Source organism: Leuresthes tenuis, unplaced genomic scaffold (genome assembly GCF_036924035.1).
Source record: "Leuresthes tenuis unplaced genomic scaffold, fLeuTen1.0.hap1 SCAF_14, whole genome shotgun sequence".
Lineage (NCBI taxonomy): Eukaryota > Metazoa > Chordata > Actinopteri > Atheriniformes > Atherinopsidae > Leuresthes > Leuresthes tenuis.
In genome coordinates, this window is record NW_027325368.1 from 34,619,181 (window position 1) to 34,643,394 (window position 24,214).

A 24,214-nucleotide genomic window follows, 5' to 3' on the forward strand; every position below is an offset into this window, starting at 1 on the left:
AGAATGAACATTAAGGTATGTGGGATTTGTTGGAACTTGCCATTGAGTGGGTGGAGATAAAATCTAGTTATTCAAGAAAGACAACATGTAAGGATAACAAATAACATTAAAGCATTACAAAAACAGTGCACAGTTTGAGGATGATCTAGAGTAACAATGATTGATCCATCTATCAGGAAATATTTACGTTTCTATTTACACCAAGCTTAAGGAAATATATAGTATGACCATGCTCATCATAACTGAAGGTTAGATTCCTTCACATATGCCTTTTCAAGCCAGGACTGATGTGCCTTCATTGGGCATCATGGTCGAAATTGATCCACAACTGGTGAATGGACTGTATTTATTTATTTATTCTTGTCTTGTTATCCACTCAAAGCACTTTTACACTACAAGCCAATATCATATACATTCACACACAGCCATACATTACTTCTTAGTCTATGCAGTGCTTAATCTATATCACACACCAACAGAAGCATCAAAGGCAATGTGGGGTTCAGTATCTTGCTAAAAGACACTTAAACCAGTGGACCGAGACAGCAGAGAGTTGGCTTATCCACTTTCCGATTGGTAGACAGTTGCTCTCCCTCCTGAATTACAGCTGGCCCAATACACAATGCTCCTGCCTCTTGTTGTGTGTTGGACACAGCCATGCAAGGGTGAGCTGCCTCTGTTTGCCATGTGCGAATTAGCAGGGAGGAACTGAGGTGGGTTAACAAAGACATCTTTTTTTTTTCCACAGATAAAGCACAATAGCTATGTAACTTGTGTCTTATCTGTGAAAAGTGAGTACAAAAGATTGAAAAATTTCTCTCAAACTACAAGATTTTGCCAGTGTATGAACAGCCAAACCAAGGTCTATATCCATAAAAGAGGACCTGAGAGGATGCAGGCACAAATATCTTTTTGATAAAATGTTTATATCTGTAAGGTACTTTTACATCCAGAGTGTCATATTTGTTGAGTTGTGTGTAAATTAAATTCATACAACACTTTTAAAAAAAGATGTCATGAAGTTTTTTCACAATGACAAACCCTCCCTGTCTAATACAGTATGGAAACAATGTGGTTGCACACTGTATCATGGAGATGGTGGTCATTCTTATTTCAACAATCAGTTGCAGGGGTCGAGCAGTCCCGAGCACAGAGCCAGCGTTCTTTATCAGTTTGTTCAGTCTTTGAGTGTCTGACTCTGATGCTGCTGCCCCAACAGGTGGCTGCAAAGCAGATTACACTCTCCAATACAAACTTATAGAAGACATGAAACAACGAAGGACCTTAGCTTCCTTAAGAAATACATTCTGGTATGCCCTTTCCTTTTTAGAGAGCCTCAGTGTTGCATTTCCAGTCCAGACTGATGTCCAGGTAGACCCCCAGGTATCTTTATTCCTCAACCACCTCCACCTCTTCATCTAGGGTGGAGATAGTGTTTGGCTTATCCCCAGTCCTCCTAAAATCCACAATTATCTCTTTTGTTTGTCTTTAAGATGAGGTAATTGTTCCCACAACATGCCAAAAAGTGATTGACCAGTTCCCTGTACTGAGCCTCCATCACTGAAACACCCAACAACTGTCGAGTCATCAGAGTATTTCTGGAGATGACAGGACTGAGTTGTACTGGAAGTCTGAGGCATACAGAGTGAAGAGAAATTGTGAGAGTACAGTATTGAATTGTATTAAAAGTATTAGAGAAATAAATCCACATGATACCAACCATGCTGCATGATTTGTCCAGATGAGTGTGCTCACTGAGGCAGGCACATACCTTCAACACTAACTCCATGACAATAAGCAAACTGTAGTGACTCCTGAAATGTGTTCATTTCATTAATGAGGTGAGCCAATAACAGTCTCTCCAAGATTTTCATGATCTGGGATGTTATGAGTACTGTAAGTGAGGGTATTATGATATAATTTATCCCTCATTATACAAATGAAAGTTGTTGTGTTTTCATTGCAGGTTTCGTGATCCTTATAATAACACTTTCATTTATAGCTGCCTTTCAAGGCTCTCAAGGTCACCTTACACGATGAGTACCATTGTTAAACAAGAAGCTACACAGTTCAAATTAAAAACAAACATGACAAAAAGACAGTCAGTCAAGATAAGATAGAGAGGTTCTTTAGAGTTATAAACAGGTAATGAAAACTGTCAAATTTGGAGACAGATTTGGTAACAATGAGACACAACTGTCACGGGGTGAAGGGGGGGGGTGGTCGTCCCCTTGGAATTATCCACGACCACCTACTAACCACCGCTCTCCACCGATTGTAGTTCCTTCTTTATCACTACGAGTCTGAGCCACAGCTCAGACGCACAATTAAAAACTACATTTATTAAAAACAACAATGTCCTTAAAAACAGCTGGTATCCCTCTGTTGAAATAAAAACACAATTAAAAACTTTACTAAAATCTGGTCTGTGCACCACGACCACTGTCCCTGCCACTCCACCACGCCAGCCAGTCCCGGGCTCCTGGTTAGTCGGCTCCGCAGGTCCCCGGTGCTCCTCGGTGGTCCCAGCTACGGACGTGGACCTAAAAAAACAAAGAACATGGGCGGCAGACAACTATGCGGACCGGAGGGTCACTCGCTCTCCTCTAGAGTGGGCCTGACCCAACAGCTAACAGTGCATTGTACATCAGGGACTCACATCTTTCAAGCTCCTGCTTCTGCCACTGCATCCCAACAGCTACCAATGCACTGCTCCGGCGTCTCTGGCCAGCCCACGAGTCCCTCCTGCCGCTGCCGCCGCCGTCGCCACCGCTGTTGCCGCCGCCTCTCGCTTGTCCACGTCCGCGCCGACCAACCGCTCCTGTCGTGTCTCTTTTGCCCTCCTTGTTCTGGCTACTTGGCCTCCTTAAAACAATCTAGGTGCCAATCCCAGTACCTGATTGGCTGGCGCCACAGTCAGCCACAGGTGGATCCACTTACTTGTTAACAAAACAATACATGCAAGAATGCAAATCATAATTAACACAATTGTAACAAAAACACAAAATATAAATAAACATGCAACTTAAACATAACCAAAACATAACAAGTAGTGGATCACACTCCTGACACAATTTCCATTGAGCTTGATAAAACATAAAAATAAATAAATAAAATAAATAAATTAAAAGCGAAGAGTGCAGATAAACTACTTTAATTTGTCATATGCACAGCTAAATAGAACTGTTTGGATGGATTTAAACATTGTCAGAGTTGAGGCCCCTCTCACATTTTCTGGAAGATTGTTCCAGATTTTAGGAACATAAAACTGAAATGCAGCCTCACCTTGTTTAGACAAAGTTTGAATATCTTGTAAACCGTCAAGGAGGGATGACAGAGGAAGTGTGGTGGTGGGCTTGGATAAGAGGTAGAGCTGGGTGTAGTGTAGTGGTAAGATTGCCATCTTTCATGTGGGTGACCTGGGTTCAAATCCCTGGGTTCAAATCCCCTGCATGAAAGGTACTACTACCTCCAGTAGGGGTCCTTAGGCAAGGCCCCCTTGCCTAACCCTATCTGCCTACCTGTAAGTCGCTTTGGATAAAAGCGTCTGCTAAATGCATAAACATAAACAAGAAGGTAAATGATTAACAGAAGGGGTCACCCCTACAGAGCTCTGGGACACACCACTGCTGACTGGGGAGGGATGGAATGGGTACCATAGTTCTTTAAATGAATGGACTGAGTGTGACCAGAAAGATATGAAGTATACCAGGAAAGAGCTGTGTTGTTGATATCAGTAGAAGCGAGATAGTTAATGAGGATATAGTGTCAAAAGCTGCGGTAAGGTCAAGAAGAATGAGAAAAGAGAGTACAGAATCAGCTGCGAATAGAAGGTTTATGAAGGTAATTTGTGATTTTCACAACGGATGTTTCTCTGCTGTGTCGTGGATGGAAACCAGATTGAAAATGTTCATAGAGATTATTGTTATTGGGATTACTTTGAACCTTTAAAGCAACAATTTTTATAGGATTTCTGACAGAAATGGGAGATTTGAAATTGATCTTAAGTTTTTTTAAAAGAAGATGCCATTATTGCTTATTTTGAGGGGTGGTGGAACTGAACCAGAGGTCAGGGAGGAAAACATTATTTCACTGATGAGAGGGAAGAGAGAAGGGATACAGAGTTTGACCAGATTTGTGGGCGGAGGTTCAAGTTTACAAGTTGCAGACTTTGATTTCTGAATGATAGAGACTATTCAATTTATGGTTGGGAGACTGAAACTTTAAAATGAGGATATCAGATGCAGAGTAGTTCAAACTGTAAGTACAGTCAACAGTGTTGCATTAAGGAGGTAGTTGAGGATGAATATTTACAATTTTATCAATGAAGAAGTACATAAAAATCTATTACAGAGGGCAGTGGAGTACATGTGAGATGTACTGCAGTATTTCCAATAAGAGTGGCACAGTAAATGGACACAGTAAGTGCTTTGCAGTCCACTTCAAAAATAAAATTGATGACATTAGATCCAGTCTTTTATCTCAACAGTTTTTATCCGTCACCACACCTGGATCATTGCTTTTACCTGAGGAAACGCTGGAGAGCCCTGGTTGATGCAACGACACTTGGTCGAATCTTCTCCCAGGTAAACCCTACAGCCTGCCTTTTAGACCCAATTCCCACATTGTTTTTAAAGACATTTTATGGATTATTTGAGGAACAACTTTTAAACATTGTGAATTGCTCTCTCCAGATAGGTGTCTTCCCCATCTCTTTTAAAACAGCGGTGGTGAAGCCCCTTCTGAAGAAGAGCAATTTAGACCCAAGCATTCTTAACAATTACCTGTATACAACTTACCATTTTTAAGTAAAATATTAGAAAAAAATGTTTTTTAACCAAGTAAATGGTTTTGTAAACATGAACAACATTTTAGAGAAGTATCAATCTGGTTTTAGGTGGAACCACAGTACTGAGACAGCCCTTTTAAAGATTTTAAATGATACCAGATGCAACTTAGATAACAATAAATTCACAGTCCTGGTACGACTGGATCTTACCGCTGACTTCGATAAAGTAGACCATCACATTTTATTAAACAGACTGGCCTCTCTGGTACTGTTCTTAACTGGTTTGTTTCCTACGTCATAGATCAATACTTCTTTGTAAGTATGGATACATGTTCTTCAGGAACCCATGAGATCAAGTGTGGGATTTCCCAAAGGGTCAATTTTAGGTCAAATTCTTTTTAATCTTTACATGCTTCCCCTCGGAGATGTCATCAGGAGGCACGGCATCAGCTTTCATAATTATGCTCACAATATGCAACTATACATTGTCATGTCTCCTGATGACACAGGGCCACTTGATACCCTTTTTAATTGCATTTTAGATATCAAGTCATGGATGGCAGTGAATTTCCTACAGCTCAACCAGGACAAAATAAAGGTTTTAGTCATTGGTCCTGAAGGCCAGAGAGAGAAACCTTTAACAAATTTGCAAGATCTTCAACCATCAAAAACTGTAAAAAATTTAGGCGGGATTTTTGACTCTTTGTTTTATTCGACATATCAAAAACATAACAAAGGTAGCTTTTTACTAACTTAAGAATAAAGCCAGAGTCCTTCCGTTTCTCTCTCTGGCCAGCACGGAGGTGCTGTTGCACGCTTTTATCTCTCGTCGTTTATATTACTGTAATGCCCTGCTCTCTGGTCTTCCAAAAAAGAGTATCTCTAATTCTGAGCTACTCCAGAATTCAGCCGCACGAGTGCTGAGGGCGAGAGCACATTACACCAGTTTTAAAATTGCTCCATTGTCTCTCAAACTTACTTTTATCATATCAACCCTCACGGACCATGAGGTCTTCCAGCACTGGCCTTTTAACCATACCACGTGTTCAATTGAAAACATACGGGGAGGCGGCTTTCAGGTATGATGGCCTCCGATTGTGGAACAGCCTGCCAGAGAACCTCAGGGCCGCAGAGACTGTTTTCAAAAAGGGGCTCGAGACTTACCTTTTTAATCAGGCTTTTATTTGATTTTATTGATTTCCTTTATTCCTTTTAATCAAACCTTTTATCATATTTTTATTCTATACTATTTTGAATATAAGTTTTAAATACATGTTTTAGTTAGATGTTTTAACTACACGAGCTGAAAAGCATTTTATCTATTTTGTCCATTTTACACCTTTTTATCTTATTTTACTGCTTTAGTTTTTCAGTTTTTAGCTCCAGTGTTTCCTCATGGGGGCCTACCACGCTGGGAGCTGCTTTTTGGTCCAGAGACGGGGGTGCTGTTCTGTGGACTGCTCTGACCCGGGTGGCTGGAGGGCTCTGCACCTTGGTGTGGGGCCTCTTGTCTGCCTGGGTCAGGACTGTCTCTGTGGTGGCACTCCCTGTAGTTGTAGGCCGGGAGCCCTCTCAAAGTGGTCGGCCCCCAAGGGTGGCTTTTTCCTTGCCTTAGGTCTCGGTCTTTGTCTAATAGGTGCAGTGGGTCTGAGCTTGAGTCTTTGTGTGTGGATATGTGCATGCGTATGTGTGTGTCGATATGTCTCTGTGCCTTTATTTTTATGGGGGTGGGAGGGTTGGTATGTTTTATCATTATTGTTTTGAGCCTCTGTGAGGCACTGTCAATTCAGTTCAATTCAATTTTATTTAGATAGCGCCAGATTACAACAATTGTCATCTCAAGGCACTTAAATAATATAGTCCAATTCAAGCCAATTGGAATTCAATTCATTGTAATCATAATCCAATTAATTCATATAGAGCCAATTAAAAAAATAATATCCTTGCTAAGGAAACCAACAGTGTGGAAAGGAACGACTCCCTTTTAACAGGAAGAAACCTCTGGCAGAACCAGACTCAGGAAGGGTGGCCATCCGCCTCAACCAGCTGGGGTTTGAGATGACAGAAAGAGGGAAAAGAGGGGGGAAAAACACCATAACACCATTCAAAGGATACCTGTTGGAACAGGGAAACACAAGTTAATAACCACAATAATGTCACGTGTACATAAAATCATTTGAGAAATTAAACAGGGGGAAAAAGACAGCAAAATGAGGAAAGGTGTGACAGATGAGGTCCCCCAGCAGTCTAAGCCTATAGCAGCTTAACTATGGGATATTTCAGGATTACCGGAGCCATCCCTAACTATAAGCTTTATCAAAAAGGAAAGTTTTAAGCCTAATCTTAAAAGTGGAAAGGTTGTCTGCTTCCCGGACATTTACTGGCAGCTTATTCCACAGGAGAGGGACATGATAACTGAAGGCTCTACCTCCCATTCTACTTTTAGAAACTCTGGGAACAACAAGTAAATCTGCAGTTTGGGAGCAAAGTGCTCTGTTAGGAAAATATCTTACAGTGAGATCTTTAAGATATGATGGAGCTCGGTCATTAATAGCTTCATATGTGAGGAGAAGAATCTTAAATTCTATTCTGAATTTAACAGGAAGCCAATGAAGAGAAGCTAAAACTGGAGAAACATGATATCTCCTGTTAGTTCTCATCACAACTCTGGCTGCAGCATTTTGGATCAGCTGGAGGCTTTTCAGAGAATATGTGGGACAGCCCAATAATACAGAATTACAGTAGTCCAATCTTGAAGTAAGAAATGCATGAACTAGTTTCTCTGCATCACCCTGGGACAGGATGTTCCTGATTTTAGCAATATTACGAAGATGAAAGAAGGCAGTCCTAGAAACCAGTTTTATATCTGCGTCAAATGATAAATTCTGGTCAAAAATAACTCCAAGGTTCCTCACTGTAGAACTAGAAGCCAAGGAAAAACCATCTAGAGTAACTATATAACTAGACAATTTCTCCCTGAAGTGCTCAGGTCCAAAGAGAACAACTTCAGTTTTGTCTGAATTTAAAAGCAGACAGTTCTGAGTCATCCAGGTCTTTATGTCTTTAAGACAGGCTATTGGTTTCATAGATAAGTACAGCTGACTATCATCAGCATAACAATGGAAATTTATGCCATGCTGTCTGATAATGTTACCTAATGGAAGCATGTATAAAGTAAAAAGAATCGGTCCAAGCACAGAACCCTGAGGAACTCCATGACTTACTCCAACGTGTGAGGAAGATTCTTCATTTACAAGAACAAACTGGAATCTATCAGATAAATATGACTTAAACCAGCCTAATGCAGTTCCTTCAATCCCAATAACATGTTCAAGTCTCTGCAACAGAATGCTGTGATCGATCGTATAAAATGCAGCACTGAGATCCAACAGGACAAGCACAGAAACAAGTCCGCTATCAGAAGCTAACAGGAGATCATTGGTAACTTTCACCAGTGCTGTTTCTGTGCTATGATGCACTCTGAATCCTGACTGAAACTCTTCAAACAGATTATTTCTATGTAAATAATCACAAAGTTGAACTGCAACTATTTTTTCAAGAACTTTAGACAAAAAAGGGAGATTGGATATAGGTCGCTAATTAGCCAACACTTCTGAATCAAGAGTAGGGTTTTTAAGTAAAGGTTTAATTACAGCAACCTTAAAAGTCTGAGGTACATATCCTGTCAACAAAGACCGATTGATCAAATCCAATATGGAAGTGTCAATTAAGGGGAAAACCTTCTTGAACAATCTGGTTGGGATTGGGTCTAACATACAAGTTGATGGTTTAGAAGAGACTATTGCTGTTGTTAGCTCAGAGAGATCAACTGGGCAGAAGCCATCTAAATACAAATCAGGTTCTAAAGATACTTCTAAAGCTGCTCTACTTGATGATACATCACTGATAATAGTGGGAAGGATTACATTGATCTTCTCTCTGATAGAAACAATTTTATTGATAAAGAATCTCATGAAATCATCACTGCTGAGAGTTAAAGGAATACATGGCTCAACAGAGCTCAGACTGTTTGTCAGCCTGGCAACAGTGCTGAAAAGAAACCTGGGATTATTCTTATTCTATTCTATCAATAATGAATAATAAGCAGTTCTAGCTTTACGAAGTGCTTTCTTATACGTTATTAAACTATCTTTCCAGACTAATTGAGACTCTTCTAAATTAGAGGAACGCCACTGTCTCTCCAGCTTTCTTGCAGTCTGCTTTAATGCACGCAGCTGTGAATTATACCAAGGAGCCAACCTCTTCTGACTGATTACCTTCCTGTTCAGAGGGGCAACATTGTCCAGTGTTGTACGCATTGAAGCTATAGTGCTGTCAACAAGAGAGTCAAGTTCTACTGGAGTAAAATTTAGGTAGCTGTCCTCTGTCATATCTGCACATGGCAGTGAAGAAAAGGATGATGAAATCAACTCTTTAAATCTGGTTACAGCATTCTCTGATAGACACCTTCTATATGTAGAATTCTTCTCAGAAACCGTGTAGTCAAGTAATGTAAATTCAAAAGTTATCAAAAGACAGAGTTATGAGGGAACACTGTTAACTGTTCACTCTCAATGCCATATGTCAGCACAAGGTCAAGGGTATGATTAAGGCAGTGAGTAGGTCTGTGAACACTTTGAGAAAATCCAATAGAGTCTAATATAGAATTAAAGTTAATATTTAGGCTGTCATTTTCAACATCTACATGAATATTAAAGTCACCCACTACAATGACTTTATCTGTACTCAGCACTAACTGGGATAAAAACTCTGAGAATTCAGAGAGAAACTCAGAATAAGGGCCAGGTGGACGATACACAACAACAAACACAAGAGGTTTTTGTGATTTCAACTTTGGGAAAAACTGAGAATCAGAGATTCAAAAGAGCTAAAACTAATCTTGGGTCTAGGACTGATTAGTAACACTGATCTGAAGATAGCTGCCACTCCTCCTCCTCTGCCTGTGGTTGGAGGAACGTGAACATTTAAATAGTCAGAGGGAGTTGATTCATTAATGCTAACGTGATCCTCCTGCTGCAGCCAGGTTTCTGTAAGACAAAATATATCAATATGATGATCACAGATCAAATTATTCACTAACAGCGACTTCAAAGGAGAGATCTAATATTCAGCAAACCACATTTAATTGTTTGATGTTTTTGTTCAGTTAAAGTTTTTGTTTTAAATTTTGTTTGCACAAGAGGATTTGCTCCTTTTGTGTTTTTTGATTTGGGGGGGGGGGGGGCAGCATCAGGTGGGAAACTGCAGAGAAGTGTGTAAGACTACAACTCTGCATCCTGGTCTCAACCCTGGGTTGTCATGTTTTTGGATAACTAATAAATTCGTCCATATTTCTAGAAATGAGAGCCGTTCCTTCCAAAGTGGGATGGATGCCGTCTCTCCTCATCAGACCAGGTTTTCTCCAGAAAGCCAATTATCTATGTAGGCTACGTTGTTCGCTGGACACCATCTAGACAACCAGCGATTGAATGAGGACATGCGGCTAAACATGTCATCACTGGTCAGATTTGGCAGGGGTTCAGAGAAAACTACGGAGTCCAACATTGTTTTGGCAAAATTACACACCAATGCAACATTAATTTTAGTGACCTCCGATTGGCGTAACCGGGTATCATTACCGCCAACGCGAATAACTATTTTACCGTATTTCCGCTTATCCTTAGCCAGCAGTTTTAAATAGGACTCTATGTCGCCCACTCTGGCCCCTGGAATGCATTTGACTATGGTCGCTGGTGTCGCTAATGCCACGTTTCTGACTATAGAGCTGCCAATTACCAGGGTTTTGTCCTCAGCGGGTGTGTCGCTGAGTGGGGAAAATCTATTTGAAACGCGGACAGGTTGATGGTGAACCACGGGCTTGACTTTAGGATTATGACTCCTCTTCCTGACAGTCACCCAGCCACTCTTAAGTCCCGGCTGCTCTGGATCTGCTCGGGGACGACTAACAGAGCTAGCTACGCTAGGTGGCTCCGCACTGACTAAAGGGGGCTGGCTTGCTATCAGGTGGTTTTCAAAAGTGCAGAGCCGAGCTTCCAAGTCAGATAACCTTGCCTCCAAAACTACAAAAAGACTACATTTGTTACATGTACCATTACTACTAAAGGAGGCAGAGGAGTAACTAAACATCTGACACACGGAGCAGGTGAAAGCAGGAGATAGAGAAAGAGAACTGGTAGCCATGCTAAGCTAGAGAACCAGACACACCGCTAAAAAGTGAAAAATAAAAACTAAAGATCTGTAAGAGTGAGTGTTAGAATATGACAAGTATGCGATAGAGTTAACTATGCAAGATGTGTAAATTATAGGGAGAAATAAGTATTATTAGTAGTTCAAGAGGAGCGAGAACTGTCACAGTGCACACACAAAGCAACAGGAAGTGATGCAATACGTCTTACCGCAAAGCAAAGCCGAGTTCTAACAGCCAAGTCCATCCAAAATGATGAAACCAATAGGTTGGTCAGACTACAAGCCTGTCTTGAAGACATAAAGACCTGGATGACTCAGAACTGTCTGCTTCTAAATTCAGACAAACTGAAGTCGTTATCTTTGGACCTGAGCGCTTCAGGGAGAAATTGTCTAGTTATATAGTTACTCTAGATGGTATTTGCTTGGCTTCTGGTTCTACAGTGAGGAACCTTGGAGTTATTTTTGACCAGAATTTATCATTTCACACGCATATAAAACAGCTTTCTAGAACAGCTTTCTTTCACCTTCGTAATGTTCACAAATTTAGGAACATCCTGTCTCAGGGTGATGCAGAAAAACTTGTCCATGCATTTGTTTCTTCAAGATTGGACTACTGTACTTCCTTATTTTTGGACTGTCCCACATATTCTCTGAAAAGCCTCCAGCTGATCCAAAATGCTGCAGCCAGAGTTCTGATGAGAACTAACAGGAGAGATCATGTTTCTCCAGTTTTAGCTTCTCTTCATTGGCTCCCTGTTAAATTCAGAATAGTATTTAAGATTCTTCTCCTCACATATAAAGCTCTTAATGACTGAGCTCCATCATATCTTAAAGATCTCATTGTAAGATATTTTCCTAACAGAGCACTTCACTCCCAAACTGCAGATTTACTTGTTGTTCCCAGAGTTTCTAAAAGTAGAATGGGAGGCAGAGCCTCCAGGTTTCTTCCTGTTAAAAGGGAGTCGTTCCTTTCCACAGTCTAATATAATCCTAAAACCTAAGGTCTACAACTGATTAATAAAAAACTGGACAATCCTTTAACTGACTTAGAGCCCGTTAAGGCAGATATGCTGTCTTTTGAACTAGCTTTTCAACTTAATTTAAACAATATCATACAACTAAATAATAACGAGCTGGACGGAATTTTAACGGGCCTCCAACCCAAAAAGACAGCAGACATAGACTGTCCTTTCTATATCCAGTATCCTGTTCAGGAAGAAAACAACCCTTATGCCACTCAGAATACAGTTATAGTACAATTATTAACAATAGGCCTTCTCTAACCAGTTTTCCAGATTATTGTTAATAATAGTATTATTTGGCCTTAAACCTAAATTCCTCCTTCTCCATAACACCACCCACCTTTTTTTTCTAAAAACCTTTCCAATTAAATTTTTCTAACCCTAAGGTCTTGGCATATATAGCCCTCAACCTAAAGTTCTAACTTAATTTCATTGCACCCTCATAGAAAACTACACTTCCAAAAACATAACAATCTCCTCTTTTCAACTCTTTTTACCTTTTTCTCTCACCCCACACCACATATCATACAGAAACAGGGCCAGAGCCCACCTGCACACACCAAATATCAGCACATCCAAAACATCACTCACCACAAGGGGAGCTTCAGCAAGCCATTGCTCCCCTGCAACACATTACACTCCCAAAAACATAAACAAAAAGATGACACAAGTGTTAATTACCTATTGGTCTCCCTACTCTCGAGTGAGCATAACCCCCCACCCCACACCAAACTCTGTAGCAGCAATGGAGCGAGAGGGGGAGATCCTTGATAAGATCACTTCCTCCTGGGCTCTAATCTCACATTCTGTTTATGACTCCTCGGTCTCTGGCCCTATCTCTGCGGTTCTTAAGAAATTTGAGCCTGTAACTCTGTCCTTTTAAAGTAAGATTGTTAGTAATTTTATGCTGTCAGGTTCTGATGATGATGTCCCATCTCAACTATTTAAAGAGGTTTATCCCACTGTAGGGTCATCTGTTCATCAATTGTTAAAAGCTGTGTTACACGTGCAGTTGACACACTCAGTTGAAACTAATGTGTGGTGGATTAAAGAGGAAACTTTCATCTTTAATCCACCACACAGTCTTTAAAAAAAACATCTTTTCAAAAAAGAGATTGTTCATTTGCTTTGATCAATGTTTTGATATCACATTTTTCAACAATTGTGTATTGCCTAATACCTATTAAAAAGGCACACACTCTCTGTTAGTAAGAACACTCAGCCAAAGACATAATTCATTACTTTCTTTATTTTTCTCTGTCCCTCTCTCACTGAAACATCCTGTTCCAACGGTCCTAAACAGGTTACCAGTTCAGATCTCAACTCAGCTCTTGTAATGGAAGTCAGAAATCAAAATTAGTTACCATCTTCTGCATATTGGAGACAGATACCAACTACCAGTCTCAAGAAGAGTTCAACAAGAAAACAAAACTCTATGACTCATGCCATTTAAGGCAGCCTCTACTTCATATGTTTCTGTTGGAAAAATTATATAGTTATACTATGACAGAAGAGTCACTCCATCTGTTCACCTTCTATGATTCAAGTAAAAGTGTTTTGACTCTGGTACTAGACTTTCCCATAATATTAACTGGTGAGAAGCACCTCTTATGTTCCTTCCCATAACAAGGAATGGGGAGAGAAGCACCTTTCCCCATAACATTGAATATTCCTACCCATAATAATGAATGGTGAGAAAAGTGCCTTTTCTCATAACATTGTGTGATCAGCAAGCATAAGCAACATAAATAGCTGGAGCACCATTTTGTCGGGAGACAACTCTGAGCGGTCTTCCCGACAGGTTGTGTGGATTTGTGCGGACTTGTCTCTTTCTTGCAAGAAATAAATGTTTTGTGTTAATTAATCGTATCCAGCGACTCTGAGCCTAATTTTACAGAGAATTTTTCTAACATAATGGTCCTTCGAGCCGGATTCTAAGTCCTTTCCACCTTCCAGAATCGGAGCTGAAACCGTGCACGGGGGAGTCCAGGATTCTTAACTGAAGTCCTCTCAGCACAGTTTCTGATAGAGGCCGGCTGCCACTGGCTGGAGGAAAGGTGACAGAATCTATTTTTGAATCAGTGGACAGACTCGCTGGATTCTTCGTTGTTTAACTTACCAGTGGATTTATGGTAAGGAACCCTTTGTATTACTATTGTTGGTTGGAAATAGTGTGATTATTAGGGAAAATTTTGATTAATTAACTAGCAATTGATATAAAATGGTGCTCCAGTTATAGTGATAGAAAATGGAGGCCTTTAAATAGATTGAGTCGTTGCTATTTTCCTAAGAATATTACTATTTCGAATGCAACCTAGTAAAGAAGCCTTTTAACTGATAACTGTGTATAAGTCATGTTGGAACACTCACAATTGAAGCAGTCAGAAAAGGTCAGCCTTTTAACTGGTAACTGTGTATAGGACTAACCCATGGAAACCTAATAGCGGTCAGAAAAGGTCATCTTTTTAACTGGTAACTGTGTGTAAATTGTGCTGGATGAACCCATAAAAGAAGCAGTCAGAAAAGGTGAGGCAAAGGAAAAAAGCCTTTTAACTGGTACCTGTATGTTGTGTTGGATAACCCACAAATGAAACGGTCAGAAAAGGTCAGCCTTTTAACTGGTAACCGTGTGTAGTGGTGGGATTAACCAAGGACAACAAAAATGCAGGCAGAAAAGGTTAGTCCATAGTCTGTGTGAGAAGACTACAGGAATAAATAACTCCGCGCCGCGCGTTAGAAACGGAATCTTTCTTAAGAGAGTTTGCGATGAAAGATCGCAAGTTTTAAATCCATGTTAGTTGTGTTATTGTTTGTTTGTCAAATTGTTTGTTAAGGTCTTTGCCAACCTCCGAAGGTTGTTAAAGTCTTTGCTGCAGTGTTGTTTTATTTGCTATGTATGTATGGGAGTAAAACAGCTGTGTGTGTGTGTGTGTATTGTTGCTGAAGGTATAGGTCATTATTGAACTGTTGCTTTGTGATAGAATTGTTGGTTTGCTAAAAGGGCTGGTTGCTGAATTATTTGTTTGTTAAATTGTGATTTTTTCCTTCTTTGCTGCAGTGTTGTTTTATTTGCTATGTTTGGATAAGAGTGAAACAGCTGCTGGTGTGTGATGTTGAGGATGGTGACGACAGAAAAATGTATTCCTGACTAATTGAGTTGAAGTGAACATTGGAATCTGGTTGTTGCTCGTGACATAACGACAGAAGTAGTGTTTCATTCGGTAGTACTCACAATAACTCCACCGAAAATTGATTAGCTGCAAGAGGACAGTATGGGAAATACCTGTTTTAAAACTAACCGGGAGTTAAGTGGGAGTGCTAAAATCATGTTTCAGAAAAAACACAGATAATATTAAATACTTAGAGAGATGAGAAAATAAATTTGGGTTTGAGGGAGAATTGAACATGGTAAAATTGCCCAATCCTAGAGAAGGGGAAGACAAAAGTAATGTACAAAGTAAATCTAGTTTAAAAAGACACAACAAAAAAAAAGAACAACAAGGATTAGAGCTAGACATTTGTACAAGTTTGTGTATTAAGTTTTAGCAGCTCTCTTAAAGAGTTAAAGTTCAGAAGATATCAGACAAACAAACAGATCATTTCAAATCTTTACTCCTTTCACAGGAAAAACTGTCTGAGCAAAAGATGTTTTACAAGCTGAGATTTTTATCATTTCCTTATCAAACCTGCCATTCTTAGGCAAAGTCCTAGGAAAAGTTGTATACAACTTTCTGACTTTTTCCTGTCTAACAATGCTTTTGATACTTGCCTCTCATAGTCTTGATTTTATGTGTTTAACTGAGAGATGAAACAACAAGACAAGACGAGAGTGGGGAAGGTCTTTATGCCATATTCAGGGCCAATATACCCACTCACAAGATAAAACATTTATTTTTGTCCTTAATTCGAGCATGTGTCATTTAAAAATGGAGATAAAATTATCTTAAATACTTTGTCTCACCGCAGAATGATTTTATTGATGATTTTACTGGAATTTCTTTAAATTGTGTGCACTGCTGTTGACTGTTTAGTCATAACAGGGGACTTGAAGGTGCACATGGATGTAGCCCATAATAAGCAAGCTAAAGAACTCACTGCTTTCCTTGAAATGTTTGGTCTAACTCAGCGTGTGACTTTGCATAGATGAAGAGAGAGTTATTTTTCTGAAATCATAAAAAAAAAAACTGCAGTAGCAACTCTCATGTCTTGCTTGCTACAGTAAACAGATTAACAAACCCTCCAGGTTGCATTTAGAACTCATTTCTACATATAAGGGTAATGAAGTTGGAATATTCTTTAATGACAAAGTTCAAGGCATTAAAAATGAAATAATTTCCACCTGAAGCAGGTCTGAGACCAGACAGTCAAACCTTTCAGGTGCAGATGATTTTCAAGCCAAACTGAAACATTTTCAAAATTTGAGATTATCTCTTCTGAAAAAAAAATCATAAGTGTATCAGAAACATAAGCCGGAAATAGAGAATTTAACATATTAATGTTAAGTAATGCTATGGTTAAGTAATGCTTCATTACTTCTGATTGACTAACTTCCCTAAAACTTATGAACTTATGAGCTTAGGAACTGACATCATATTCATCAGAGATTAAAGCATTTATCTCACAGAATGGGAACCAAAAGAGTATTAGTATATATATATATATATATATATATATATATTTTATATATAAAATATATATTTAAAAAAAAAAAAAAACAACACAGCAATGAAATATGCTATGTGAGTCAGATATCAAACAATAGTTTTCTTAAAGAGAAATTTAAAGACAGCTGCAATAAATCAGCGTAATATATGGAGTAATATATTAATACTATAAGCAGTTTCGAAGCCTGCAGATAAATATTAATAAAATTAAACAGAAAGGTTGTGCATGTGTGTTCAGCCGGTGCCAAACTAGATGGGTCAAATGCAGAGAGTAATTTTGTGTGACTTGTAACATGACAATAAACAGTCATCTTAATGTGTTGCACAGCAATGGAATAAAGAGGGCATGCAGAGGAGCACTCTAACAACAAAAAGAAAAGGAAGAAAGGACTAAACTTTTTGTTGGAAGGGAGAGAAGCAACTATATATGTGATGAGGAAAAGCAAAAACACAGATCACAACAGGAGCAGTGACGGAGAAGGAGGGACAGAGCAGGAGGAGATACATGTCGGCTGTGTGGAAGGAGGGGGCATTGGGCGACTGCAGGAGCAACAGTAAGATAGAGGAAGAGTTTGGGAGTCAGTTATGACTAGATAAGAAGAAAAAAAACGGGAGCTGTAACCAGGAGATAAAGCAGAAAAGCCAGAAAAAGTGTTAACTTAGAGGGAATTGAACTTATCTTATAATATGACATCAAACCTGAGATTAGATTGAATGTTTCCGGGACGGAGGTAACTTTTCTATGCGACACAGGTGCAAAACGAACTGTAATCCATCCTGATGACATTCCGGGAGTTGAGGAATCCAAAGAAATTATTTGGGTCAAATCAGCAAATGGTAAGAGCCATCCTGAGCGTTTATCAAAACTCTTGACAGTAACAGATACACCGACTGGAGTGAGAGCTGATTGTCAGGTTGTCTTGTCCACTCTGTGTCCCTGTAACTTACTGGGAAGGGATTTACTCCATTTATTGAAGCTAAGAATAGTTCCAGAAGAAAAAGGGTTAACTGTAGTTCGAATGAAGTCCGCTCAAACAATGATTCAGCATGAGAACACCTTCATACTGGTATAGTTTGGATCTTGTGTCTACAGGCCCCAGCTCTATCACGCTTCCTCTCCTTAAGAAGGCAAAAGAACACGTCTCAGGAAAGCTCACCCTCAGGTCACCACATGAAGTACACTGTACTGTGTATTACAAATATACTCAAGGGGAGGACATATTTTATTTTTTAAACAAATGAGAAAGTTAAAACATGCTAAAGTTAAAACACTTATACTGGAATAAAGAGGGTTGTTGTGAAGCTAGCTGCTTACTCTCCTACAGCATGAGAAAGTTTTTAATATCATGTTATGCACCCCATGTGTCACTCTCCAAACCCACAGACGACCACTGGAGGCGTTTAGGGGTGTTTGTGACTGCATGTGAAGAAGCCTCAGATTGGGAGAAGGTGGAGCCAGGAATAGAGTATTCTGAGAAACTGGATGCATATATTAGTCCATTAAATTGGACCATGGATGCAAAACCAAATGTACATTTACAAGGACAGATCTGGAAGAATAAAGGTGCCATTTACTATGAAATGTAGAACTTATACTGCCAAATAGTTTGTTTAAATATGCTTCAGTATCGAGCCATGGAGCACGGCATGTCTCTACAGGAGGGCTGGTAGCAATAATGAACAGGGTTTTTGCAGTGTATGGTTTTAATTATAATAAAATGATAATATCATAATATGATAATAAAGAATTTTTGTCTAACATGTCAAATATGTGCAAATATGATCCATACATATGGCCTAGGACCGGGACGAGGACAGTTCCCGAGGCCTGAGGACCCTTTTCAACAAGTTTGTATGATTTCATTGAATTAAATAAAGGGGTCTCCCTGGTGATTAGTGATGTTTTACCAAATGAAGTGAAGTATTTCCAGATGCACAGGCAGATGCACTCTCAACACTGGTGAATTAAATATTACCTAGATTTGGAATTCCTGAAAAAATCTACAGTGATAATGGGATGCACTTTGTAAACAATATTATGATGGGAAAAAAATAAAAAAAAAGATCTCAGAAACCACTGTGCATATCATCCACAATCAGCAGGTTTGCTGGAGAGACACAATTGAATAATTAGGTCAAGACTGAAGAAACTGGGAAGAATTGGGTTTACTGTTTACCACTAGTAGTCCTAAACATGTATATTACTCTAACTAGCACAGGATTAACTCCATTTGAGATAATGTATAATGTATGACCATTTTTACTACCACAGAACTATTCACCGGACATGATGAAGAAATAGAAGAAACCTTAGCAGGATACATGGTTAAAATGTTAACAAGTAGAGAGATCTCTTCTGTCTAGTGTCTGTTCCAGGTGACCCTGTGGAGGAATCTCTAAAACCCGGAGACTGGATCCTCATCAAAGTGATAAAGAAAGAGAACTGCTCCAGCCCAAGGTGGGAAGGTTCATAGCAGGTACTGCATACAGCACCCACAGCAGCTAAACTAATATATCCTGGATTCACTTATCACACTGTAAACTAGTAAGGCCACGACCTGCAGAAGTAGGGAAAGATTAGTTACCCACCACCGTTCTCTGAGGCATAAGTCTGACTACAAAGGGGAATTCTCTCAACAGGAGGGGGTTCGTCTCAACCTCAGTGAAGAAAACAACGGCTAAAACGAGAACATAGGGTGTGGCTAAAATAAGACATACAGCAGCAGTGGCATCCATTTAAATTACCAGGATTTGTAGGTTAAAAGGAACCAGTTGTGTATTGTTAATCATTATTCTTATTATCGTATTCCTAATTCTATGGGATTAAGCACAGATTAAAAAAAAACTAAAAGATAATGCATTACAATGAATCACACAGACCCAGACTGACCACAGAGATAGGAGGTCCCTCCGGTCCAACAGACAACTTGTCAACCTATTTTTTGTTGCAGGAATAGATGGGGTGGCTGACATTGACTTATGCTCAATTATTTTATGTAAAGACAACCAAAAAGCCCATGTGTATTCTGAAAAGTACATATGTGAAATGTATGTTAATACAAGATTTCTGAAGAATCGCCAGTGTATCAGTTGGAATTTTGTTAGAATGTATACAGCATGACAAAATATCCAATCTAATTGTATTGAATGTGCTAAAGCCAACATAAATTTAGACATGAAGCATTACAATTGCATTACAATTGCATAATGAATTTTTTGTACCTAACACAGAGCAATGTAAAACTCTCTCTTTGTTGTTCCCAGCAGTTAAGAAAAGAGACAACTGCCCTCAGCGTTGGCTTATAAGGGTAATTATATATGTTTCATCCACAGGGGTACAGGTAAGAATGTGGGTACACTCATGTCCCATAATTGTCAAGAATCCATCTATTGTCACTCAGGATGCAGGTAACTACTCAGCATCTTGGTTTCGGAACCAGACTTCCATGAGAGCAGACCTCTGATGGCTGTGTGGGGATATGAAACTGAGGTCCGTCCTTCTGCCTAACTGGCAGCTGCACAATAGCCCAACTACTGATGCCTTTCTGTCTGTTCCCTGTGGGGGACTTTAAGGCCTTGGGTGAGAAGCTGCAATGTCTCAAGCATTTAATTGTGTCTGGAGGTTCATTTGACAACAGAGTGTACCTGGATAGCATTGGAATTCTGAGTCCCAGATGAATTTAAAGCTAGAAATCAAGTAACTACAGACTTTCAATCTTTTCTTTTCTGGTGGGCAACAATAAATAAAAATGTTTATTGGATAAATTACATCCACAAGGCATTGCTGAACAATTAAAATGTTTGGAACTTTATCCTGTTCCTTTATTCCTAACAATACTTCCCCAGATGGCAGAATCACCAAGAGGGACTCGCATCACTCTCTGCAGAGCTGATAGAAAATCAACGACCCCTTCACTGACATGATGGAGAAGTGGTTTGGTCTCTGTCTGTTGTAAGAGCCATAGTAGCCACCTGTGCTTGATGTTGTATCACATGCTTGAGAGGACTGTCCCAAAGACTGATTGAAACCATCCTTACCCGCATAATGTATCAACAGGTAGAGGGAGATGATGACAACGAGAGACACATGGATGATGGAGATGATGATACAGATAACATTTAAAGTTCAAAGTACTTTGAATGACCCAGAGTGAATTCTCAATGATTTCTTTACTAATGAACATGGGAATTGGACCTATTAAAAGACAATTCCTGAATGTAGAGCATTGTAAAGATGATATGTTGCTTTTTCCTGCTAACATTTGTCCACAGGTTAAATGAACTGCATCAGCAGCAGAAGAACTACAGGACTCAAAGTCAGGTAACTGACCAGGTTTCTGGAATTCCCATCATGCCAAGATGATGGTGGAACAATCACAAATTTTTATCCACATGTGTACAAAAGGGTGGACGGCGAAGCTAAGCGCTCCACCCCAACTGAATGAAAAGCTGATTTGAAGAGTTCATTCCACCAAGTAACGTCTAACAATCTACAGCCTCCAACCACTGTATGGCTGAATTATATCCTGAAGTGTCCTAAAAGAGGATTAGTTAGGGAATAAGAGGTGGTAAAGACCTCTTCCGGGAAGTGAAGTGCTAGTAACCTCTCCTTCCAAGATAGCTTAGCAGTTCCAGACCCAGCCGGACTGATGTTCGGCCAGAAGCAGACGATTGCAGAGTGGACTGAATAAACTGCATTGTATTATTATTATTATTGTTTGACTATTCTTGATTTTCATTTATTATTATTTTTCATTTTATTAATTTTTTATTTTATTAATTTTTCCATTTAATATCAATTTCATATTATTTATTAATTGCATATAATCATATTTTCATTTCATTAATCATTTAGTCATAGTTTTATTGATTTTTGTCCATTTTTTAATCATTTAGTCATAGTTTTATTGATTTCCATTTTTAGTCATAGTTTTATTGATTTCCATTTTTATTGATTTTTGTCCTTTTTGCCATGTATTTTTGGTTGTGTATCCGTTTTGTGTTTGCTGGTCACACCTAGGTCCATCACCATTCATTGAAATTAACGGTTCGGAGTGCGATCTTTGATACTGAGAAAGTGACTAAGCGGTCGGTCGCCAAGGAGAGAATGGGGCCATAGGAGAATTTTCCCGTAAATAAAGCAAATGGGTTTTTCGCTCCTATGCACTGCGAACGATAGAAATACATTCAATGTTAATTGTACAGTTTTAATACTTCATAGCATAAACAGGAGGGAATGTTGGAAAAATTATATAGTTATACTATGACAGAAGAGTCACTCCATCTGTTCACCTTCTATGATTCAAGCAAAAGTGTTTTGACTCTGGTACTAGACTTTCCCATAATATTAACTGGTGAGAAGCACCTCTTATGTTCCTTCCCATAACAAGGAATGGGGAGAGAAGCACCTTTCCCCATAACATTGAATATTCCTACCCATAATAATGAATGGTGAGAAAAGTGCCTTTTCTCATAACATTGTGTGATCAGCAAGCATAAGCAACATAAATAGCTGGAGCACCATTTTGTCGGGAGACAACTCTGAGCGGTCTTCCCGACAGGTTGTGTGGATTTGTGCGGACTTGTCTCTTTCTTGCAAGAAATAAATGTTTTGTGTTAATTAATCGTATCCAGCGACTCTGAGCCTAATTTTACAGAGAATTTTTCTAACAGTTTCAAAGGAGACTAAAAACAGCAGTTTGATGGAAAATAAATGCATTTAGAAAAACACTTTTTTCCAGAATGCTCGTGACCATGCAGTTCATTCAGAGGCCACATATGTAGGACAAAGCTTCAGGAAAGAAATAGAAAACTGAACAAGTATGAACATTTAGACCTTTATTGAAGTGAACGAGGTGGCTGTCGCCACTGGGTATATTGGTGTGGACTCACACACACACACTTACTTCAACATCCTGCTGTATGTCTAATTTCAATCCAATCCAATCAAGCCTTACTTATAAAGCACTTTAAATAACGACAGTGGACCAGAGTGCTGTATAGAAGAGTAGTTAGAAGACAGCAAATAGAAGAGAAGCTAAATAAGCAATAAAATACCTAATAAGTACAAGAGGACATTATAATAAGCTATAAAATACCTTATAAGTTATAAAAGACATAATATATAAACAATGAAACATACAGCAAAATAAGATAAAATAAGAATAAGAGAGTCAACAACTCAAATGGTGTCAATGCCAATGATATGAGATGGATTTTAAGAAGAGACTTAAAAGCAAGAAGATGTCATGATTCTCGAACACTTTTAGTTTTGTACTTTGTCTTGTCACTTCTGGTTTTATTTTGAATGTTAACCTCTTCCTCTCCCTTCCTCCCATGTCCTGTGTCTGCATGTCTCCCCTGATTACCCAAGTGTTTCCATCTGTTCCCCTTGGATCCTCATGTGTATAAAGTCTTTGTCTTCCTTTGTCTCGTTGCAAGTGTGTTGTACCTAACAGTCGTTATCCTAGCCTCCGACACCTATAACTTGATTCCTTGTATTCCAGATTCCTGACCATTGTGGTATTCGATATTTTGATTCCTTGTTTATTCGCTGAAGTGAAGCGTTTCTCCTTCAGAGTTTTTCTTTTGGTTAATGTTTGTGTAGTTGCATAGTTTAGCTTTGACTAATTTTCATAGTCGTTTTTGGTTTCCTCCTTTTGAGAGATTTTTATTGTAATGTTTCATAGCTCCTCCGTTATAGGAGTAGATGCTTGATTTGTGTTCTTTGATATAATCTATAGTTCCTCCATTAGAAGGAGAGTTTTCTTTATTTCACCTCTTTAGAAGAGTGTAGTTAAATTTAATTATTAATCTTTTTATAGACTTTTCGTTTTCCTCCTAGAGTGGAGAGACTGTTTCTTTTGATTAAGTTTTATACCGGCCTCTGATGCTTCTATAGTTATAGTGATCAGAGCCTTAGTAATTTTCACAAGTGTTTATTTCTCTGTCCGGAGACTTGTTATGAAATTTTATATGATAAACTATCTTACTTTGAAATTGATCCTGCGCCTGTGTCCTGTGTCCTGCCGGTTTCTGACAGAAGAGGTCTGTCTAACGTGCAAAAGCAACTCGTTCCACAATTATGGAACTATCAGCTCTCCACCTGTTAAATGCACATATTATACAAAACCTACTGTATATAGTGGGCCTGAATGGTGTTTATTTTCAAACAGATTCAGACAATGTACGTTGAACTAGACAGACTGCCCAAAAGATGCTTGAACATTGGGCACTTTATTTAAACTTAAGGGCCCCATAAGCCCTTTGGCGGAGAGGATTATGGGTTCCAAAAACATCATGGTCTTGACCGACATCTCAGGCGCAATGTAATTTGTTGAACTGGGCATTGACTTTTGTTCTTACTATTAATTTGTAGAAAAATCAAAGACAAGAACTTCAATTAGATATTCCAAATTATCACAGGAGGGTGAAATTATTAGTTTACTTTGATAGTAGGGATAATAAACGGGAACCAGCAGTATTTATGCCAAACAAATTCATTTGGAAACAGTACCATTAGTATATGACAG